The sequence below is a fragment of the Chinchilla lanigera genome, unplaced genomic scaffold, assembly GCF_000276665.1.
Source record: "Chinchilla lanigera isolate Chin_1 unplaced genomic scaffold, ChiLan1.0 scaffold00008, whole genome shotgun sequence".
Taxonomy (NCBI): Eukaryota; Metazoa; Chordata; class Mammalia; order Rodentia; family Chinchillidae; genus Chinchilla; species Chinchilla lanigera.
The window spans coordinates 11,874,764-11,894,254 of NW_004955409.1; the positions used below are offsets into that span (position 1 = coordinate 11,874,764).

General features: G+C 42.1%; 1 protein-coding gene across 6 annotated transcripts in view; it reads left to right on the top strand.

The window, feature by feature from the left end:
- Positions 1 to 19,491, top strand: part of Trim9 (tripartite motif containing 9) — a 109,002-nt gene that overhangs the window by 37,047 nt on the left and 52,464 nt on the right. The gene's annotated exons all lie outside the window — the stretch shown is intronic.

Sequence of the window (19,491 nt, forward strand, 5' to 3'; positions counted from 1 at the left end):
CCCCTCTACCTTACCACCCTGCCTTGTAGCCAGCTGACACAAACCTCTGCAAACTGTGTGTTAAAATAAACCTTTCTCTCTTTAACTTGTGGGTGTTGGGTATTTTGTCCCAGCAATAAGATAAGTAACTAAGACAGTGGCTGTCTTCCTAAACTGTCACACAAATTGGCTGCTAGCCATAACTCCTGTAAGATAAAAATCCTCAGGATTGGTCTTTGGGGACAGAGCCACATGGAATTCAGCACCACCTGTATAACATGTACAAATAATTATTCAAAAAGACCAAAGTTGCCCATGCAATAGAATGACTTTACTCCAAGCTGCTAAAAAACCACTTAACCCTGAAACTCTGTGCTGTGAAACAGCTGGGGAATTTAATGTGATGTAGCTGTATATTCATCATTCTAACATTAGCCACACGGTCAGGTGTGAGCAGAATTAAGGAATGGCATCTTTGAGTAAGCTCCTAATCAGGTGGGAAAATGTTACCTCTGGGTACCAAAATGAGGACATGAGCTATATATTTACAAGATTTGCCAAGGGGTTTTTTTTTTTAAAAAAAGAGTCACATAAATATATATATATAACATATTCAAAATAGGTTGCTCTTTTAATGTAACTTGTATAGAAATTTGTGTTAAAATCTGTATATCCCCTAATTAAAAGTTTTGTCCTTGTTCTAAGATGTGTTGCATTATTCTCTCACTTAGCAAAAGAAAAATAATTCTGTCAAAATTCACCCATAACTTTGGGTTGGTATCTCTCCTTTGGCAATTTTTCTTATCAGACACAGATTGTTGTGTGCCTGTCTTTCCTATGCGAGGCCTTATGTCACTTGAGTATGTGCACTTATCCTGCTTAAAAGAGGTGATGGAAACATATGGTGAATGTTCAAATTTTAAAAATTTATTACAGTCAAAGACATGTTGCCGATAATCCCCCTCAAAACACTCCCCCTCGCTTCGAACACTCTTATCCCAACCATGCCACTTTCTGAAGCATTTCTGGAAGACCTCTTTCCTGAGTGTCTTTATGAGGTGTAATAAAAAAGGCATATGATGAATGTTACTGATTAGTGCCTGTAAAACATTACAATGTGTCCTCATCCACCTTATTTAGCACATCTGGCACTGTGCAACTTCTCGCTCTTCCCTACGGTCAAAATGACCATGAAAGAGAATCATTTTGAATCAATTCATGACATCAAGGCAGCCATAATAGTTCAACTAATGATACAATGATATATGTTTGCACTGCAGAGTCCCGACCATAGCCCAGCAGATGTTAGCTACATCATGAGCATTCAACCAAAGGTCAATTAAATGACCTGCTGCAGCATCCTCCTTGGTTCCTAACTTTGCAGCATCTGATAGGATGGTTCTCTCAACTCTGTGTTCATTCCTTTAAAGTCAACCATTGCTCCCCACCCCTGCCCTTGACCTCAAGGAGTTCTGGTGGGAAACAGCTGTGGAAGATTGAGTACTGCAGCAGAGGTGGACAAAAGTACTGTCCAAGAGGAGACCAGCCCTCTTACCCTGGTGGGGAGCCAAGGTCAGCATCTTGGAAGAGGTCATTGTTGAATGAAGTCTTGAAAGATGAGGATGGATTGCTGAGAATCCAGGGAAAGGGAACTGTAGGGAAAGTTCTGAGTGTGAAAAAGGTCCAGGGACTGGAAGCACCTTGCACCTTCGTCAGCACTGGAGATGCATTCTATCCAGGACTTAATAGTGTAGTAACACACTATGCAGGCAAAGGTCACCCTACCCAGCATCAGAAGTGACTCTGTCCTGAATTGTATTTATTACCTCCGCATATTCCTTTATAGTCTTTCTATTTATGTGTCCCTATTCTGGTATCACCTATTTTCATACTTTGTAACATTCATAAAATAAAACCCACCAATTTACTAGGCGCTTAAAATGTGCTTTGAGGCACTGTTGAAAACATCACATGTATGGTCAGCCAGTTAATCCCGATGACTCAGTGATGTGAGCACTTTGATATCTCATTTTGCTAAGAAAGAAAGGAAGGCACGGAGTTTTTGTTTCTCCAAAGTTTCGCAGATCATCTGGGGGAGACCCAGGATTCAATCACATTCTGGTTTCAAAGCCTGCACTCTTACCTTGGCTTTGAAAGTAATATTATTAATGAAAATTTCTCAATTTTTCTGTGGGATTAAAAATTTTAAGAATTTCTAACATGAGACAGAAAACTGAAAATGCTTTGTAGGTCTTTCCCTTTTGAAATGGTGTTTGTTTCTTTTTAATGCAGCTGACTGTACATTTATAGGCAGTTTTAAGAAATAATACACAGAAAGCCCTCCTACACATTTTCAAGTTTCCCCCATGGTAACATTTTGCAAAACTATACTATAGTATCACAATATTACCAGATAATTATATTGGTAAAATCCACTGATTTTATTCAGATTCCCCCAATTTACTTGTATTTAGGTAAGTATGTGTGTTAAATTGGATACCATTTTATCACCTGTGTCAGTCTGTGTATCCACCACACAATCAAGATAATGAATGGTTCCAACTCCACAAGTATCCCTAGTGTTGCTTGTTTATCCCCACACTTCCTTCTCACTAGCCTACCCCCACTCTGGTCCACCCCACCCCGCCTCCTGTCCTCGATTCTAAAATGGCATTCATTCAAAAGCCATCATTTTTAAGCTCTCTGTTATACTGCAATTGGCTTTTTTTCCCCTAATGAACATTATATTTTCAAGATTTAAGCATTGTTTTTATGTATGTTGTTCTGGTTCTTTCATTATAACTTCTATGTGGATATTCTCCCATTTGTTTGTCTTTTCTTCCTTTGTGCGACATTGAAGTTGGCTCCAGGCTTGTCCTTACCATTTACACAGAACTCATGCACTTATCTCTTTGTGCATGTTGTTGCTTCTTGGCACTTGAGCTGGGGCGGCATTCATATGACCAAGGAAAGGCGGATGAAAAAAGTTATTGTAGACAATGGCCCTATTCCTTTTAATCAGGAAGGGTCTGATGAGAACTGTTCCCTGTTCTTTTTCTAACAAACATCCAAATTGCTAGACTGACCCTATGACTTTCAAGCAAACAATATTACAATCACCTGTCTTTTTTTCCAATGTGGATTTACACTGCATTGTTCCCTGAATCACAGAGTATCTTGTCATCTTGTTATCTAGTGACCTTCCAGATAACCCAGACCAGCCAGGTCTTAAGAGCCCTCTGCAATGCTCCAACCAAAGCTTGACATCTTGTGCCCAACCTCCAGGTCAGGGAACTCAGTCTCCTTCCAGGTATCCCATCCTGGCAGCTCTGAGTTGGATGTTCCATTTTATATTAAAAAGAAATCCATTTTGTCATCGGCATCCGTTAGTTAGTGTCACCCTGACAGGGATCCAGAAGGTAAAATTTGTGTCCTTCAAATACTTAGAGACAATTCTCACTACTTACTCTGCCCCATCACGCACACTTCCTGACCTCAATGCAGGCTGCCCAGAACCAAACACAGTGCCCCAAGAGCGAGGGGACTGATTTCTCAGCCCAGATCCAAGTTCATGAGAGAAACTGATGTATGGCTTGCACGCTGAAGCCAGCCCACCGATGTGTCCTGAACATCCCCAAAAGTGTCAACCCAAGCCATATTCAAAATGTTTCCAGCTTCCCACGTGATGGCAGTCAACTGGAATTAAGAAACAGCTGCCCCTTAGACAGGTGAATTTCCCAGTTTCACATAATCCTCACTAACCCAAAGATGTCTAACAGCTGTAATATTGGGCTAGTGTTAGAGACAGCCTGGATTTCTCTTCCTCCAAAGAAAAACAAAGCCAAAAATTTCTACTAGTAGGAACATTCCCTTTGTAGAGGTGATAGGAAGCAATGGCAGTAGAAGCTATGTAGTCACTGAGGCCGTTTTGCTCACTTTACTAGTCTCTTGTACATGCCATGATTGGATTTAGCCACATCTTGACTTACATGAAATAGTTACTTCTTATTCAAGTAGTATAAACACAGAGGTAGCAGTCCCCCAGAGTGGCTGCACGGTGATCTGGCACCTAGGTTCCTTCTGAATTTCAGCTCCATCATCCTTTATTTACCTCATGGTTCCTGATGGTACCCAGAGTTCCAGTCACTGAGGCCATGACCCAGACAGGAGAGGAAGGAATGGAGGAAAGGGCAATGGCCCAACTGTCATCTGAGTCAGTTCACTGCAGAGAGCTTTCTCAGAATGCTCTCTCAAAATATAAGCTCTATTTGAGTGGCCAATCATAGCTGCAAGGGAAGTTCAGAAATTATTGGCATATTTCTGGTCATAATAATATAAGGATCTGTTTGGATGGAAGAGAGGGCGGCTGTGCATTAGGCAGGTAGTTAGTAGCCTCTAGGAAAATTGGAATTGTTGATCCTTCTAAAGATACAGATGTCCTTCATCAGTTAATTTAGCTGCATGTACATCATTCTGTGGACTCCTGCTGAGCCTGCTGTCTAAAATACTTAATCCTTTTATGTATGTCTGCAAAATCATATCTTATAACCCAGTGCTTGTATAAATGCTTTTAGATTTTATCACAGCCAATACACTTAATTTAGTTCAGATAAGTCCTCCAATCTGTCGGAATCTGTTAGATCCTAAATCTGTCATATAACTTAAATATATATACATGTATGCAGCCTCTTTGCCTTTATGCCTTCTACTCCACTGAAATAAAAATGTTCAACTAAGCAGGACCACCTTCAGACATCTGTGTTATGCCTTCAATAATCCCTTCTGCCCCATAAAACATTGTGATCTACCCAACTAAGTACTCATCTCGCTAAATTTTCTTTTTATTTTCACAAGGATACCATGTTAAATTCATTAAAATCCCTTTGTAAAGTAATGTTAGTAAGATGGCTTGACAGTAATTATTTCCTGTGAATTAGTAACGGTTTCTTGGGATCACTGTTTTCCTTCTAAGTGAACACAACCCTATATTTAATAATCATTTTGAGACTTCATGATTTCTACCAGCCTTACACTGAAAATAGAACTGCCCACATTTCAAATTTTATGTAGGTTTTATATAAATGAAGCCCTGCTCCATTTATAAAGAAGGATGGTTTTTCTTTTCTTTTTTTTGTTACTTTATAGGTGTGTAATTTACATGCCCTGAAATTCATCTTTTTAAAAGTAAATTTTAATAGATTTTATTATAGTCACAGCATTAGGCAAACATCACAACTATCTCATTCCAGAATATTTTAATTACCCCCAAAAGAAACCCTGTACCCATTAGCAGTCACGCTCTGTTTTTCCTTCCTCCACCCGCTGGCAACTACTAATTTACTTTCTACTTGTTTTCCTGTTCTGGACATTTTGTATAATTAGAATAGGAGAGAACATGTAACCTTTTGCAACTGGTTTCTTTCACTCAACATGTTCTCAGGGTTCATATGTAAGCACTTTCTTCCTTTTGATAGCTGAGTGATATTCCACTGTATGGGTCCACTCATCAACTGATGGATATGTGGACCATTTCCTTGTCTTAGCTATTAAAATACCTTGGTGTGGGTGTTTTAGGTTCTTGAGTATATACCTAGGAGCAGAATTGTTAGGTCACATAGTAACCACATTTTAACTTTTTAAGAACTACCAAGTTGTTTTCTAAAGCAGCTGCCTACCAGCAATGTGCATGTGCTCCACTTTCTCCATTCTTCCAACACTAATTGTTTGTCTTTTTAAAAATACTCATCCCAGTAGAGGTGAAGTGGTATCTTGATGAGTTTCTGTTTGCATTTCGATTTGATTTTTATGTACATGGCATTCTGGTTATTGAGAAAGACTTTGCCTATTCTAGAATTAAATGTTGGGCTAGGGATGTAGTTCAGTGCTACTGCACTTGCCGAAAATGTGCAAGGCCCTTGGTTTAATTCCTAGTACTGGAAAATATATATATTTTCTACAGACTCTTTACCCTTCCATTCAATCAAAGAAGTAGAACTAATAGGGGATATAACAGATGGATACATAGGGAGTGAGGGAGATGATAAGTGGGTCAATGGATGGATAGATAGATAGATTGATAGATAGATAGATAGATAGATATTCATTACTAGAATTTGTTCTTACACAATTGTGGGAGAAACTGATTAATCAACAGAGGACAACTAAGGTTAAGGGAGACAGAAAAGGTGGTCAGGAAGAGATAGAGGGTGAACCTGAAAATGTGCTCACCAAAAGAAGGTCAGGAACGTCTACAGGAAGAGTAGCTGCCAGCAGGTGGTGTACCAGTACAGGTCAGGAGCAGGGATCTGGGAAAACGTGATGTTAAAGGGACACCACTCCCTCCAGCCCAGCTGCTAATAGTACCAAGCTCCCAGTGGCCTCTGAGGGATGTTTTCACCCCAAGGAAGAAGTTGCCAAGGCAGGTGGAAGGAGACAGCTTCATCTTAACAAACTAATGGCAAGTTTGGCCTTGTAACCAGCAGGGTAAGACTACTGTGATTTCAAGTTCCCCTCTCCTTCCCAAAACTCTTCCCACCCTTCTCCACATTACCAAAAACTCTTTTAATTACAGAGTCTTTCACTGAACATCTAGAAATAAAAAGCTGTTTAAACTGGAAATCTTTGGTTTAGATATAAATTTAATGTGGATGAATTTCAGTGAGAGGAGGGTGGGTTTCAGGTCTTTCCTAAACTTTGAGAAGCAAGACAAGGACGAAAGCTGGCGCCAGGGTATGGGGACAAGGGAAATACACAACCCAGAGAGCAGACTTTACCAGGCATGGCAAATGGATCTTCTTCTGGGCGGGGACAGGAACAGGCTGGGTATAGAGGGGTTTCTGTCTCACATTTGCAGCAGTTTGAGAAGCTGGCTCACTTAGCACAACACATCAAGTCAGCACTTTGCAGAGGGCTTCATCACAGCCTTGAATATCTGCATCCTCCCCTCAAGCTGTGTGCTCATTGTCTTCTCAGACCCAAACTGAGGACATGCCTGTCCTCAACAGTACTTGCTGTTCCAGCAGGGACTTCTACTGTTCAGAAGAAATCCCTGGCCCAGCAGATTCAGGGATGCAGGTCACATGGAATTTGGTTTGTTAATTGTATGCTGCTAGATAGATTGCCATTTTTTCTTGTAGGCTTTAATGATTATGAGTTGTGTAAATGCTATCAGGAAAATATTTGCAAAACATTATTTGAAACATGTGACATCATGTTAGATTTTAAAATGGAAAAAAACCACCGAAAATGTTTCTATATATTTTTCCAAACAATAGAATAAGACAGATTACTAGGAAGGAGAAAGCTTGGTAAAGAGAAGGGGATTCTTGTCCAATAGCAGCTCTTAATCTTTTTGGGGAGATGTGTGGGAGGCTTGAACCCAAAGCCTCACACATGCTAAGCAAACACCCTACAGCTGAGCTACATTCCTGGGCTTTTTTTTTCTTTGTTTTAAGATGGGATCTTGCTGTGTTGCCTAGGCTGGCCTCCATGTGCAGTCCTCCTGCCTCAGCCTCCCAAGTATCTGGGATGACAAGCATGCACTTCCATGTTGGTCAGTAGCTCCTAATATTTATGCAGAAAAACATAATAAGAATTAAATTTGTACCATACTGAATGCCTTAAGATCTGCTCTGGGAATCTGAAGGAAGTAAAGTTTCCAGAAATTAGAGGAAAGGCAGTTGGAGTTGATCCTGGTCATTCATTCTGAGGAACTTTCGATCTCTTCCTTCATCTTGGGTGGAAACATCACTGAGATTCACAAGAGGGCCGGTTGCCCAGCCCAAACCTTTGAGGGAGGAGTCCAGTGAGCTTCAGGTCACCAGTCACATCCTTCACAGGGTCCCGTGTGGTGTTACCGCGGATCAGGCAGTCACCTTGTGTCACCTACCTTTGCTTTTGCAAACTTATAACGGGATTTTCTCTGGAACTGATTGCACAGTTATTTAGTCGTTTACAAAACCAACCAATTCCCACGGCGAGATGTATTTCTGTGGGAGTCAAATGTTAGATTCTAACTAGCAGAGAGAAAACTGTTGTCATGGAAACCATCCCTCTTTTCACTAGGCTGGCGCTGCAGCTCACTGGCATGGAAACGAATTGACAGAGATGCTGAGAGGAAGAGTGGGGAAAAAAAGCATGCATAGTTTCAATCCATTTTTCTGAATAATACCAATGATCACTATTAATTTTGTTGCAGACGGAAACTGGTCCATAAGTAATGGATCCTAGCAAACCTTTCAATGCTGGGAAGCAAAAACCTAAATGTAAAAAAAACACTATTTAGTATCCCAAAGAGTTTCTCTTTTTTTGCCAACGAAGATGGTTGATTATTAGAATAAGACTGTGTTTTAATTTGTTCCCAGAATGATTGAGGCAGTGGCAGTGAAAGGGAGAGGTGTGTCAAGGGTGATCGTATTTTCCTCCTCTTCAGGCTTTATCAAGGTTGCATTGGAAGTATTGAGAAACAATGTCTGGCTTGTCGTCAACACGAAAGGCTTACAATCCTCTCAAATGCATAGGTAAAAGAATAACGAGCATCTACACACACATCCTTTTTATGCCCCTACAGTGTCTTGAGTCACCAGAAAGAGCACCTGTGTGTTACAGGCCTTATGGTATTTGTGCCTTTCTGGTGGTTGGGACACTTCTCACTGTGTGGGGTGGTATGGGCAGAGGTGGCCTGTGTCACCAATTCCTTACTGCATGGTCCAGTCATTCCTGATCCCCTGGAGAATAACAGCCACTTTTCAAATTAGGTGTGAATAAAATCATAGCATTGTGGGAGGGCACAAAAGAGCTCATAGAGCTGAGAAGAAGGAAAGGTCCTCTGCTTTTTAGGACTCCTATGGTTAAATTGGGCCCACCCAGATAATCTAGATCTTTCATCACATTATGTAAGGGAACATATTGACAAGCTGTGGATGGAGGTGTGGACATTGAGGGGCCATCATTCTGCCTGCCACAAAGGAAGCAGAACAAATACCCAGCTGACTGGGTCTTGCCGCCTGTGTGCCATTGGCTGAGCCTTGCTCTCGGTGACATTTCTGGGCCACAGGGGCTTACTTAAAATGAGTGTTCATTAATGCTGCTTAAGAGTGTGGGTCTAACAAGTGTGGCTTTTATCCCACCTAAAGTGTTTCATAGGCTGGGAGATGGATGGAAACATAGCTGATATTTTTCTTACAGTGAAGTTTAAAGGAAATGCTTAACTTTGATCTTAAATACTTAATTTCTTGCCTATGAGCTATTTCCAATGTTATTTTTAAATTTTTTTTTAAGAGTCAAAGAGATCCCTGTATTTTGCCACAGAATTCATAAATTATGTGTGTGTGTGTGTGTGTTACTGGGTTCAAATCCAAGGCCTTGTGCATGCCAGGCACAGACTTTACCTGGGCTGTATCCACTGATAACTTTATACTGTAATAACAGCGCTGAACCTGGATGTTCATCTGGCCACCATTGTGAGTGAGCTTTGGAGGTAGTTAAGAGGTAAGAAAGAACCTATGACCTTAACTGGGGTCTAAGAGATTGAGGAGGAGAAGAAAAACAGTGCTCTTAGTTTACCAAGTTCCACCTAAGAATAGTACTTCTAGTGGGAATGAGACAGTTGGGGACTATCCAAAACAGATAACTGATCAAAATTCTGGGAAGGGATCCCTCAGAGATTGAGCCTCTTTTATGCTTTTACAGCAGAATCAATGACAAAAGTGAGGGGGCTAGGGATTTAGCTCAGCGGCAAAAGCGCCTGCCTGGCAAGCGCAAGGTCGTGAGTTCAGTTCCCAGTACCGGAGAAAAACCAAAACCAAAAACAAAAAAAAAAAACAAATGACAAAAGTGAGGATCCAGGGCTCACATGCAATCCCAGAGTTAAATACTCAGCAACCACAAACACATTGTACTAACACAAATGCCTTATACTCTGACCGTTATCTATTAAAACTAGGCATTCGTGGCATTTTTTCCCCTCTTCACCAGACCACTGAATTTTCCAGTTGTTGGCCCCTAATATTTCTTGGTGGTGAAGTGGGCCTTGATGGTAGTTACTAACAATGGGAAACTAACTTATTTAACAAACACTTAGGCAACACTTACAAATGACACCAACGAAAAACTTATCCCTTAACTACGAAAAGATCATTAAGAAGATTTTTTGAAAAATAAAAGCCCCCCACCAGTAAAATGTAAATGTGAATTTATAAAAGGAAATTCCATTCTTTCCCTACCTGGTTACAAAAACAAACACAAGTGTATCATTGATAATAGGTGGAGCCAGATATACAGGAGGAAAATTACGTTCATCACCTTCAGTGAGTATAAATTCGGTAACTCCACAGAGGGACATTTTGGTAACACGATCTTGAAAAGCTTCTAAATGGGAAAATTTGTTGATCAAGCAATTTCAGTTCAGCCAACAGGAATAATCAAGGACATGTTCAAATATTTACAACATGAATTTCATTTCCGCTCTTTGCAACAAGATGAAAACAAACTAAATATCCTAAAATAGAAGATGAATTAAATAAATCATGGTGACCTATGCAGTTAATTACACTACCGCTGAGCAATTAGTAGCATGGATTCTGGTCCCAGCCTGCCTGAGACTGAATCCTTGCTGTGCTTCTTAAAAGCTTTATGACTTTTGAAACACTGACTTTTCTTGTCCTATTCTATCTCCTGTAAAAATTGTTTTGAGAAAAACAATGATGTATTCAAAGCATTGCAAACAGTACCTGACACATACTAAGTATAATCAAAGTATTTTGTAGCTTACAAGGAGGCAGTTGCATATCTGGTATGATGAAAAAATATTTGGAACCTATAAAGTGAAAGACAGGCAAAAGTATTTCAAGACAGTGATGGATGAATATAACCCTGTTTTGTTGATCTACTTTGCATAGAAATAGGCATATGTGTATATATAAATATATACAAGGTTTCAAAACACTGCTGTTTATTACCAAGCTTATTTATAGTCTCTGGTAAAACTGAGCTTTTTATTTTATTCTAAGTCATTTTTTATTACCTGATTTTCTTAAAATGAGCATATTCTGCTTTTACATTGAATAAAATTATTTCTTAAAAACTCTCCCCTATTAGCTATTTAGATCTCACTGGAAATTTGAGGGGTGAATAAGAAGACTACTCTGTTTTAGCGATATTTAATACTTGACTCTCTGAAAGAACACATTGAAAGCATTCCTGTACAAAAAATATTCCCATGATTTTTTTCCCTTTATCATATATATGTCTAAAAGTAGGTTTAGCTAGTTAACAAAAATCCCTTATGTGTGTAACTGAGATTTTCTATGTAGAGACTGAAAAGTTTGTGGATCTGAAATCAATTTTGTTTGTCTCAATGATGCACCACCTGGAAGGATGCGGCAGCCCAGGGTGGACAGGAAGGAAGCTAAGGAGCCATAGAGGAAACAGCTTTCTGGAAAAGGACTGAAAGCCTACTGGCTAGGGCCTTCCAGAAAGAGAAGGCAGCATGTGCAAAAAATGTGACCCATTCTGTAGTCCATCTCTGGAATGTAAAATTCAATATGTACACAAGAGCTTAGCCCGAAGAAGGCATATTTTTGACCCAGGGTGAACATACTTGGTAACTGCCTAACAACACACGTATCAGGGTTTAGAATACCCACAGAAAGCCATTCTCGCTACAGAGCCATGCACAGGGTGCTGGTGACCTCACAGCTGCCTTCCTGGCACTTTATTAAAGTTTCATGCCTTCAGTCACAACAACCACTGCGTGGATTCTTCCACTATTCCCAGAACTCCAAGCAAAAGCATAGAGGCTCCATCAATCAATTTTCACCCAAGTAACTACACACACTGGGTGAGGCGACAGTTTCATTTGCTGTGCCCTGAAGCCAGAAGTGGCTCCCTCTGTCTCACTTCAGAAAGAACCTGCCATGTGGATGGATATCTCCAATGTGAAAGCTTCCTGTCTAAGGCACAGAAATGTCTGACCCTTCGTGGATCACAGCTGTGCAGATATCTCTGGACTTCAAATGGCGGCCAGAACTGGCTGTCTCTGACAGGGAAAGCAAATGATTTATATTTTCTCTAAGCGGTAGAGAAGCTGTGTTTCTGTGGCTAGTTGGTAGAATATCCTAGACTTCCTTATTGAAGAGTGAACTTTAAAATGGACATTACTAAGATCAGAATGGTGGTCCTTTCAGAGCAATGGTGGTTCCTCAGGAAAGGGAACTCTCTTTTCTTCATCGTTATTTTCCTAACATGAGTCACTGTGTCTCATAGTCATAGTCCATAAATATTGACTAAGTTAGTAAATCAAGAAGAGAAAAATCACAATTGCTATCTGAATTAGTTCTACTGCAGTAACAATCCCAACATCTTAACCATTATATGTTTTCTCTTACATGAGAAACGCAAAGCATAAATAAAAAACAAAATAAAGATAGATAATAGGAAAAGAAGAGGTTGATCTTTTGCAAAAGAGAAGGGGACCAAGAGATAGAGGGAGGGAAGAAGGAAGGAAGTGGAAGGGGTTGAAAAAGAACTAAGGTGTTATGCACGTGGAGAATGTAATCCTTCTGTTCTGCAAACATGTACTGATAAAAATGTATTCAAAAATCCCAACATCTCAATGGTTTATCAAATCAAAATTTGTTTGTTGCTCATGTAATATGAGAGGAGGCAGTCTGAGGTTCTGTTCACAGGCCTTCTCATTCCAGGGCACTCTGGGATAGGTACAACAGTGTGCTGAGCTGGGTTACTCCAACTCAAAAGAGCCAAAATCTCTTGTCAATTTTACATTCAGTGATGCCATGTTGGTAGCCCAAAAACAACTAGGTATTCATACCATAATAATTAGCAAATACTATAAATCAAAATGTATTTGTGTTGCTGTTGTTGAGAGCTGGTTTATCAAAGAGCCACTGATTTGTGTGAGAAAGAGCAAAAAAGCTAACAGAAAATCAGTGTCTCTTAAGTTAGCAAAAGTCAAATGGTGTCTTGTTTACTTTTTTCTCGTTGCTGGGACAAAAGACCTGACACCCAAACTTAAAAAGGAAAAGGTTTATTTAGCTCACAGTTTGTGGAGGTTTCAGTCTGTAATCAGCTGGCTCCAAGGCCAGATGGCATGGCTGAGGGGCAACAATTCATGGTGGCAGAAAAGAGCAAAAGCAACAACAGTAAAAAAGGGGAGAGCAAGCCTCTTTTCCTCCCTTACATTGTAAGAAGGCTACCCGCCCTAGGGCGAGTGTAGCACTAACACCATCTCCGTGTGCTCCTTTTGCACAGGCTAAGGATGCTTACAAAATGAGGACCCTGGCCCCCTGCTGACTTGCTTAGTTAAGTATCTATACTTCTCAAGCTGACACATTGTATCAACCATTACACATGACCAGCTATGACAATGGGGTACAACATATGCTCCATCTACAGGAGGCACTGCAGGTCATGTGACAGAAGTGGAAAGGGACCAAATGGTTGTGAACAACACTACAATCTTCCCCAATGTTTGAATAATTATAACGGACTAAGACACAAATCAGCACCTGTGTATGACAATGTTTCAGTGGCTTATGGATGTATATTTTCATATTATTCTCTTTTTTTTTGTCTTTTTGAGACATGGTCTTGCTATGCAGTTCAGGCTGGCCTTGAGCTCACTTTATACCCCAGGCTGGCCTTAAGCTCGCAATGATCCACCTGCCTCAGCCTCCTGAGTACTGGGATTACAAGTGTGCACCACCACACCCAGCTTATTTTTATATTATTCTTATTAAAAAAAACTACACGTTGAATTCTTACAACATGTTTAGCATTGTGCAGAAGAACTTTCTATACATGATTTCAGATAATGCTGGTCACAGTCCTATGATGCAGTTACTGTTATCATCTCCATGTTGCACATAAGGAAACAGAAGCTGAGTATTCTGTGCTGGGTGTCCTGGACACAGACTCTGAGAGTTACAGAAAGGCAGGTAATCGTTCAGTGCCCTTGGTAGATCCCCCTACAAGGAAGTGAAGGAGCCAGCACTGAACAGAGGGTGATGCTGACCTGCCATGGCCTCAGCCAAGACTTGTGCAGCGGGATAGTCCTTCAGCACTGTCCTGAATTGAGGAAGAGGGCCCCAATGGTTCACTGGCCACTAGACATGCCTAGGAGGGAGTATAGATGTCAGCAAGGCAGGTCCCTATGGTCAAGGGAATTCCTGGTGTCATCTGTCAGCAGCTGATGTTCCCAGCATCTGGGAGGATGCGTGGCCTTTTAGAAAGGATTCTGGGCTGAGCAGCTCAGTATCCCTCACAGTTAGCTAAGGCGTCTTTGATCAGTTACACAGCTAGCAAAATGCTGGGATTTAAGCCTAAATCTATCTGACTTTAAAGCCTGTTTTCCGCTCTGATGCCCTATTTGTCCCCATTGCCCTGTATCTGATTCAGTTGCTACTGATAGAATAATGGCGATTCTAGTACATTTTTATGGTTTAAACCATGAGGTAAATGGTACCAGGCAGGAGCTTTTGCTATAAATGTTTGCACATACAACTCTAGCAATGACAGCAGCTCCAATGGTTATAGCGGGTGTTGTATCACCACTCCGTTCTGCCCTCCAGACAGCTCAGAAATGGGTTCACAGTAGAAATAGTGAAGTAATCAGCACCTGTAATCTCACACCCTGGGAGGCTGAGGCAAACTCAAACCTAATCTGGGTAACTTTGGGACTTACTGAGATCCTCTCTCAAAGTAAACAGGACTGGGGAGGAACAGTAAGTAGCTCAGTGCAAAAGCCCCGCATTCAATCCCCGATCTGAGTTTGCTAACTAGCACTTTCTGAAGTCAGGCTCCTACTCTGCCACAAAGACTGGTCACAGTCGCTCAAGGCCACATCACCGGTCTTGGCTGGCACGCACAGTATACTTTTTCATCAACCTTGAGTTTTCTAAGGCAGGCGCTTTAAGAGGGGTGAGGATAGGACTAGGGATGAAGCCCAGGGCCATGAGAGATTATGTCAGGGTTTGCTCAGATCTTTCTAGGCAAAGGTTAGGGCCTAGTGGAGAAGAGGGCTCCAAGGAGCTTGGCTAGAGTTTAGGCAAGAAGGGACTCTTGTCATAACCAGTTAGTAATAAGCAGCAGCTTAACAAACCACCACTGTCAAGAGACCCCTCTGACAGCAGCCCCACCTCAAGTCAGGAGCCTCCCTGTACTCCACAGAGGAGACACCACACTCTCAGGCATGTGTTCTTGCACACACATACACACCCTGATACTCACATTCTCACCCACATACATGTTCACATTCACTTGTGCATACAAATTCATCCACTCTCACATACATACATTCACATGCATATACACTGACACTAACACACACACACACACACACACTTACTTTTTACCTGGGCTGTGTGCTTCAGTTTCCAGGCCTGGCTTTTCAATTTGTGGCTCCCAGCCTGTTCACTGCCCCAGCCCTGCTGCTGGGTTTAGCAATACGCATGTTCAGGCAGGTTCTAACTAGAGAGGCATGTTCAGGCAGGCTGGCCTCTGAGAATGCCTTCCCATACAGTGAGCTGGGGTTGGGGTAGATGCGAGATCTTCCACCACGCCACACAGAATCCTGAGGTGAGATCGCTTCATGGGGCAGGAAAGGTGTGGGTAGGAAGGATGGAAATTATACCTAGATGGAGAATCAGGCCCCTTGGTTGGCTCAGCTTGAAAGTTCCCAAACATGGGGCATCAGAGGGTGCTCATTTCGTTACCTCACTCCACACTTTACCCAGAATCTCAGGCCAGTAGGGAACCAAGCTAGCACTGGCCCCGATCCAAAGCTGCTTCCTCCTTGCCATGATACCCCTCTCATTGACAAAAGTCCTTTTCAGACTGAAAAGGGAGAAGAGAGGAAGGAAGGAAGGAAAAGGGAAGGTAAAGGAAAGGAAGGGAAGGAAGGGTGGGAGTGAGGGCAGGAGGACGGAAGGAAGAAAAGACTTCAGGAAAACAGAAGCTGAACACCCCATGTAACAGTAAGGCTAGGGCTTCTGTAGCATATAACTATTAAGTAGGATCAGATCCTCTTGTAATCAAACATGAGTCCTCATCAGCTCCCCTTCCCTAGTTTCATATGCTTGCACCATGGGTTGTTTTACTCCTTGCTGTGGGATCTGAGAGCAAAAAGCATGACTTCGGCATCACACTAGGGTCTGTGTTTTGGCTCTTCCGTGTGGGTGGAAACAGTTTCACTCATGTGTCTCCTCCCTGATGCTCTGCATCTGGCAGAGCAGTGAATGGGATTAAGTAGGATATGTGTTTAAAGCATCTACCAGAGCTCCTAACTCATAATGAATGGCCAAGATACCATAACCATTGAAGCTTCTTGCTTCTACTTTTTAATTGCATGATATCAGTAATGAGTGAGGCCAAATCAGTATTTATTCAGAAAACAAACGTTGTTCTTCCAAGTGCCTTCCTTCAGTGTCCCGTTGTAGCAGTGGCGTCCTTCTTCCTGTGTTTGCCATTTATTTACCTTGGCCCCTGGGAAGAAGGTGGAGTGGGCTCTGGCTCATGGGCCCAGCGATGCCTGCAGTGCCCGGAGAGTGAGCAGGATGACGGAGAATAGAGAGGCAGCAGTATCATTTCTAGGGCCACTGAGCTGCTGTTGTGTGTTTGCAGCCTCATCTGTTTTGTACTGAGCCCTTGGTTGATGCTTTTTGACCTGTCCCATCCCTGTAATGTTTTCTAAGTATATAGCAGCACCTGTCAATAAATCTGCCCCATCCCTGTCCCAAAAAGCCAGGGAGTTTCACCCCGTACTCCTAGTACATTGAGGGGACAGTGGCAAGTGAATGATGCTCACAGTGGAGAAAGAGAAGGAGACACTGCCTGCCGTCTGGGCAGGCTGGATGCATGCAAAGTAAGGAATCGGCCAGGATGGGCTGAATTCTGTCCCTCTTTGCCTAAGGAATCAGTTCTGAAAACTTTCACAGTGGCTCCCGGTTGAACTGTTCTCCCTCATAGCATCACTCCTTTGGTTGGCGAGGGGAGCAGGACTTGGGGTGGAAGTTGAAGAGAAAGGAATGCAGAGAGAGCAGGAAGAGACAGAGTTTGGTGTTTCTCACCTTCAAGCTCCAACAACTTGCCTTCTTCTTGGGAGCCTTGGTTATTCCAAGCACGCCGTGTGCTCCCAGCAAGCTGAGAACAACTTGACTGGAAATGGGTCGGTGCTCCTACAGCTGGGTCACTCTTCCACTCTCGTTCACTTTGACACTTTTTCAGTGCATTAGAAAACAAATCTCCAAGAAACAAGAATGCAGCTGCGTAGGCGCTATAAACAGCTTTTAGAGCCATACCTTCTCCCCTAATGAGATCCCGTAATGAAAACACACTGTGTATTTGTACTTTCTGTGCTCCTGCAGTGATTTTACAGGGCCGCTCTGTGGTCCTGAATACAGAAACATCTCTGTTAGTACAGATCTGGAATTTAAATGTTCCTGGGAAACCAGATCAATCAATAAGAATGTTCTGCTACATCAGATAGGGTTTATAAATGTGATCCAAAGACTAGCCTATAAAAGCAACGTGCATATAAATCCTTACTAAAGGGGACCTATTCTCATGATAAATAGCTTTCCAGGGTTTCCCATTGTCTCCAGCTCAGTTTTTCCAAGAGGACAAAGCTTAGGAGGAAGGTTTCTAGATCTTTATCTTATAATGCTGTTGTTTATCAAATACCAGAACCACCATTAGCCAGGTGAGCAGCACTGGGGCTGAACATAGATATATAGAGAGGAAATCTGGAGATAAATCCAATTCGGGGGTGTTTTTTATTTTTTTGCCATATGCACTCCTAGAAGAAGCCAGCACTCTTTGTCTACTATTTAGTAATAATTTTTTCTAAGTATATAGCAGCTGTCAACAGTCTCAGGTCTGACTTGCATTACACAGACACAATTGCAAGGTTGAGAAGTAAGAAATCAAGTAGCTTCATTTCTGTGTAACTAAATGAATTTGGTTTCTCTATTCAAACTTCTGAGTGCCTGTGTCCAATGCACAGGTTATAATTAAAAGGGGAAGAAAACTGTGGTTTGCATCTATTCAAAAAAACAGAGATGTGAGTTCTAAAAGCAGCAATGAAAAATAAATTCTCCTGTAAAATACAGTATGTCTCTCATTGTACAGCTGTGCTTCCAAATGAGACCCTCTTTTCCTCCTTTATCTCCTGGGCTCCTGGAACATGTTCTTGGGGAGGAACTCATAGCCCAAACGACAGTGTAGCTAAGACCCACTAATAAAGAACGGCACTGCCCTTTTACACCTGTAGGCACATTTGATGCTTTTTCTTAGTTGTGCAGTTCTACCCTCCCACAGTCTGAGTACAGAAAGAAAGTCCAAGTGACCACGGGCATTCTGTAACACATCTCATTCCAGGAATCTGTGCTTTACAGCCCTCCAGTCCACAGATGTTTGTGTGAGCGGGAATAAAGAAAGCAAACAAGATTGAACACCAGAAAACATTTTCTAAACATGCATCATGCACTATAGACTGGCAGGGTTCCAGGCTTTACATGTATGTAGTATCTCATGCAATACCCACAATACCCCAGAGTACTGTAGTAGGATTCCTCTCATTTTATCGAGGCAGTAAAACTATGTGTGAAAGATACAGCAGCCAGTATCCGGCAGCATTTATGAGTTCAGGGTAGTTCCCTTAATCACTACCCTTTATTAGCAAGAGCTTTCACACAGATTAATGCACTCAACCCTCACAATAACCCAAGGACAAAGTACTATTACTGTTCTCCTTTTTTCTATTGGAGTAGTTTAGGCTGAGGTAACTTTCCCAAGGTCACGATCAGTAAGGGACAGAGCTAGAATCTGAACTCCTTCAAAGTCTGTGTTCTTTCTACCATCCTACTCTGCTTGCACTAGGCATTTGCCATGCACATTTTCAAAGTGAATCAGTACCCAGCTTTGTATTTAATAAGGCAAATGAAAAGAAAACCACTCAGAGGACCAAAGGATATAATTTTAAGATGCTGTCCTTTTACTGAATGGAAAGGGTAGGTGAGGCAGGGTGCCAGCAAGGATGAGAATGGGACTTGGTTTTCAAAGAAAGCATTGTGGGAAAGGGAGTCTGTCACTACATGAGGGATGGAAGACTGTGCCAGGCTGCCGGGAGAAGGAAGTTTGTATCAAATGCAGTGCTAATGGCTGCAAGCAATGGAGAACTGCAGTAAGGAACTTACCTAGGAGTTCATTTTCCCTTATAACAAGAAGTCTCGTGGTGGGAGGGTCAGATGCTTGCTCAGGTGCTCAGTGATGCCAGAGGAACCCAGGCTCCCTCTCTCCCCTCCCCCCACCCCGTACCACACTGACTTTGGCAGCAGACACCACACCTATCAGAAGTCAGGAGCCAAACGAGAGACGCCACACCAGCCCCAGGTCAGCAGAAAAGCAGATGCTTTCTCAGACCTCTCCAGCCCCAAGCTGACTTCCACTGAAGCCCCACCAATCCGCAGTGTATGCGCGACCGCCCAGTGTGGGGGT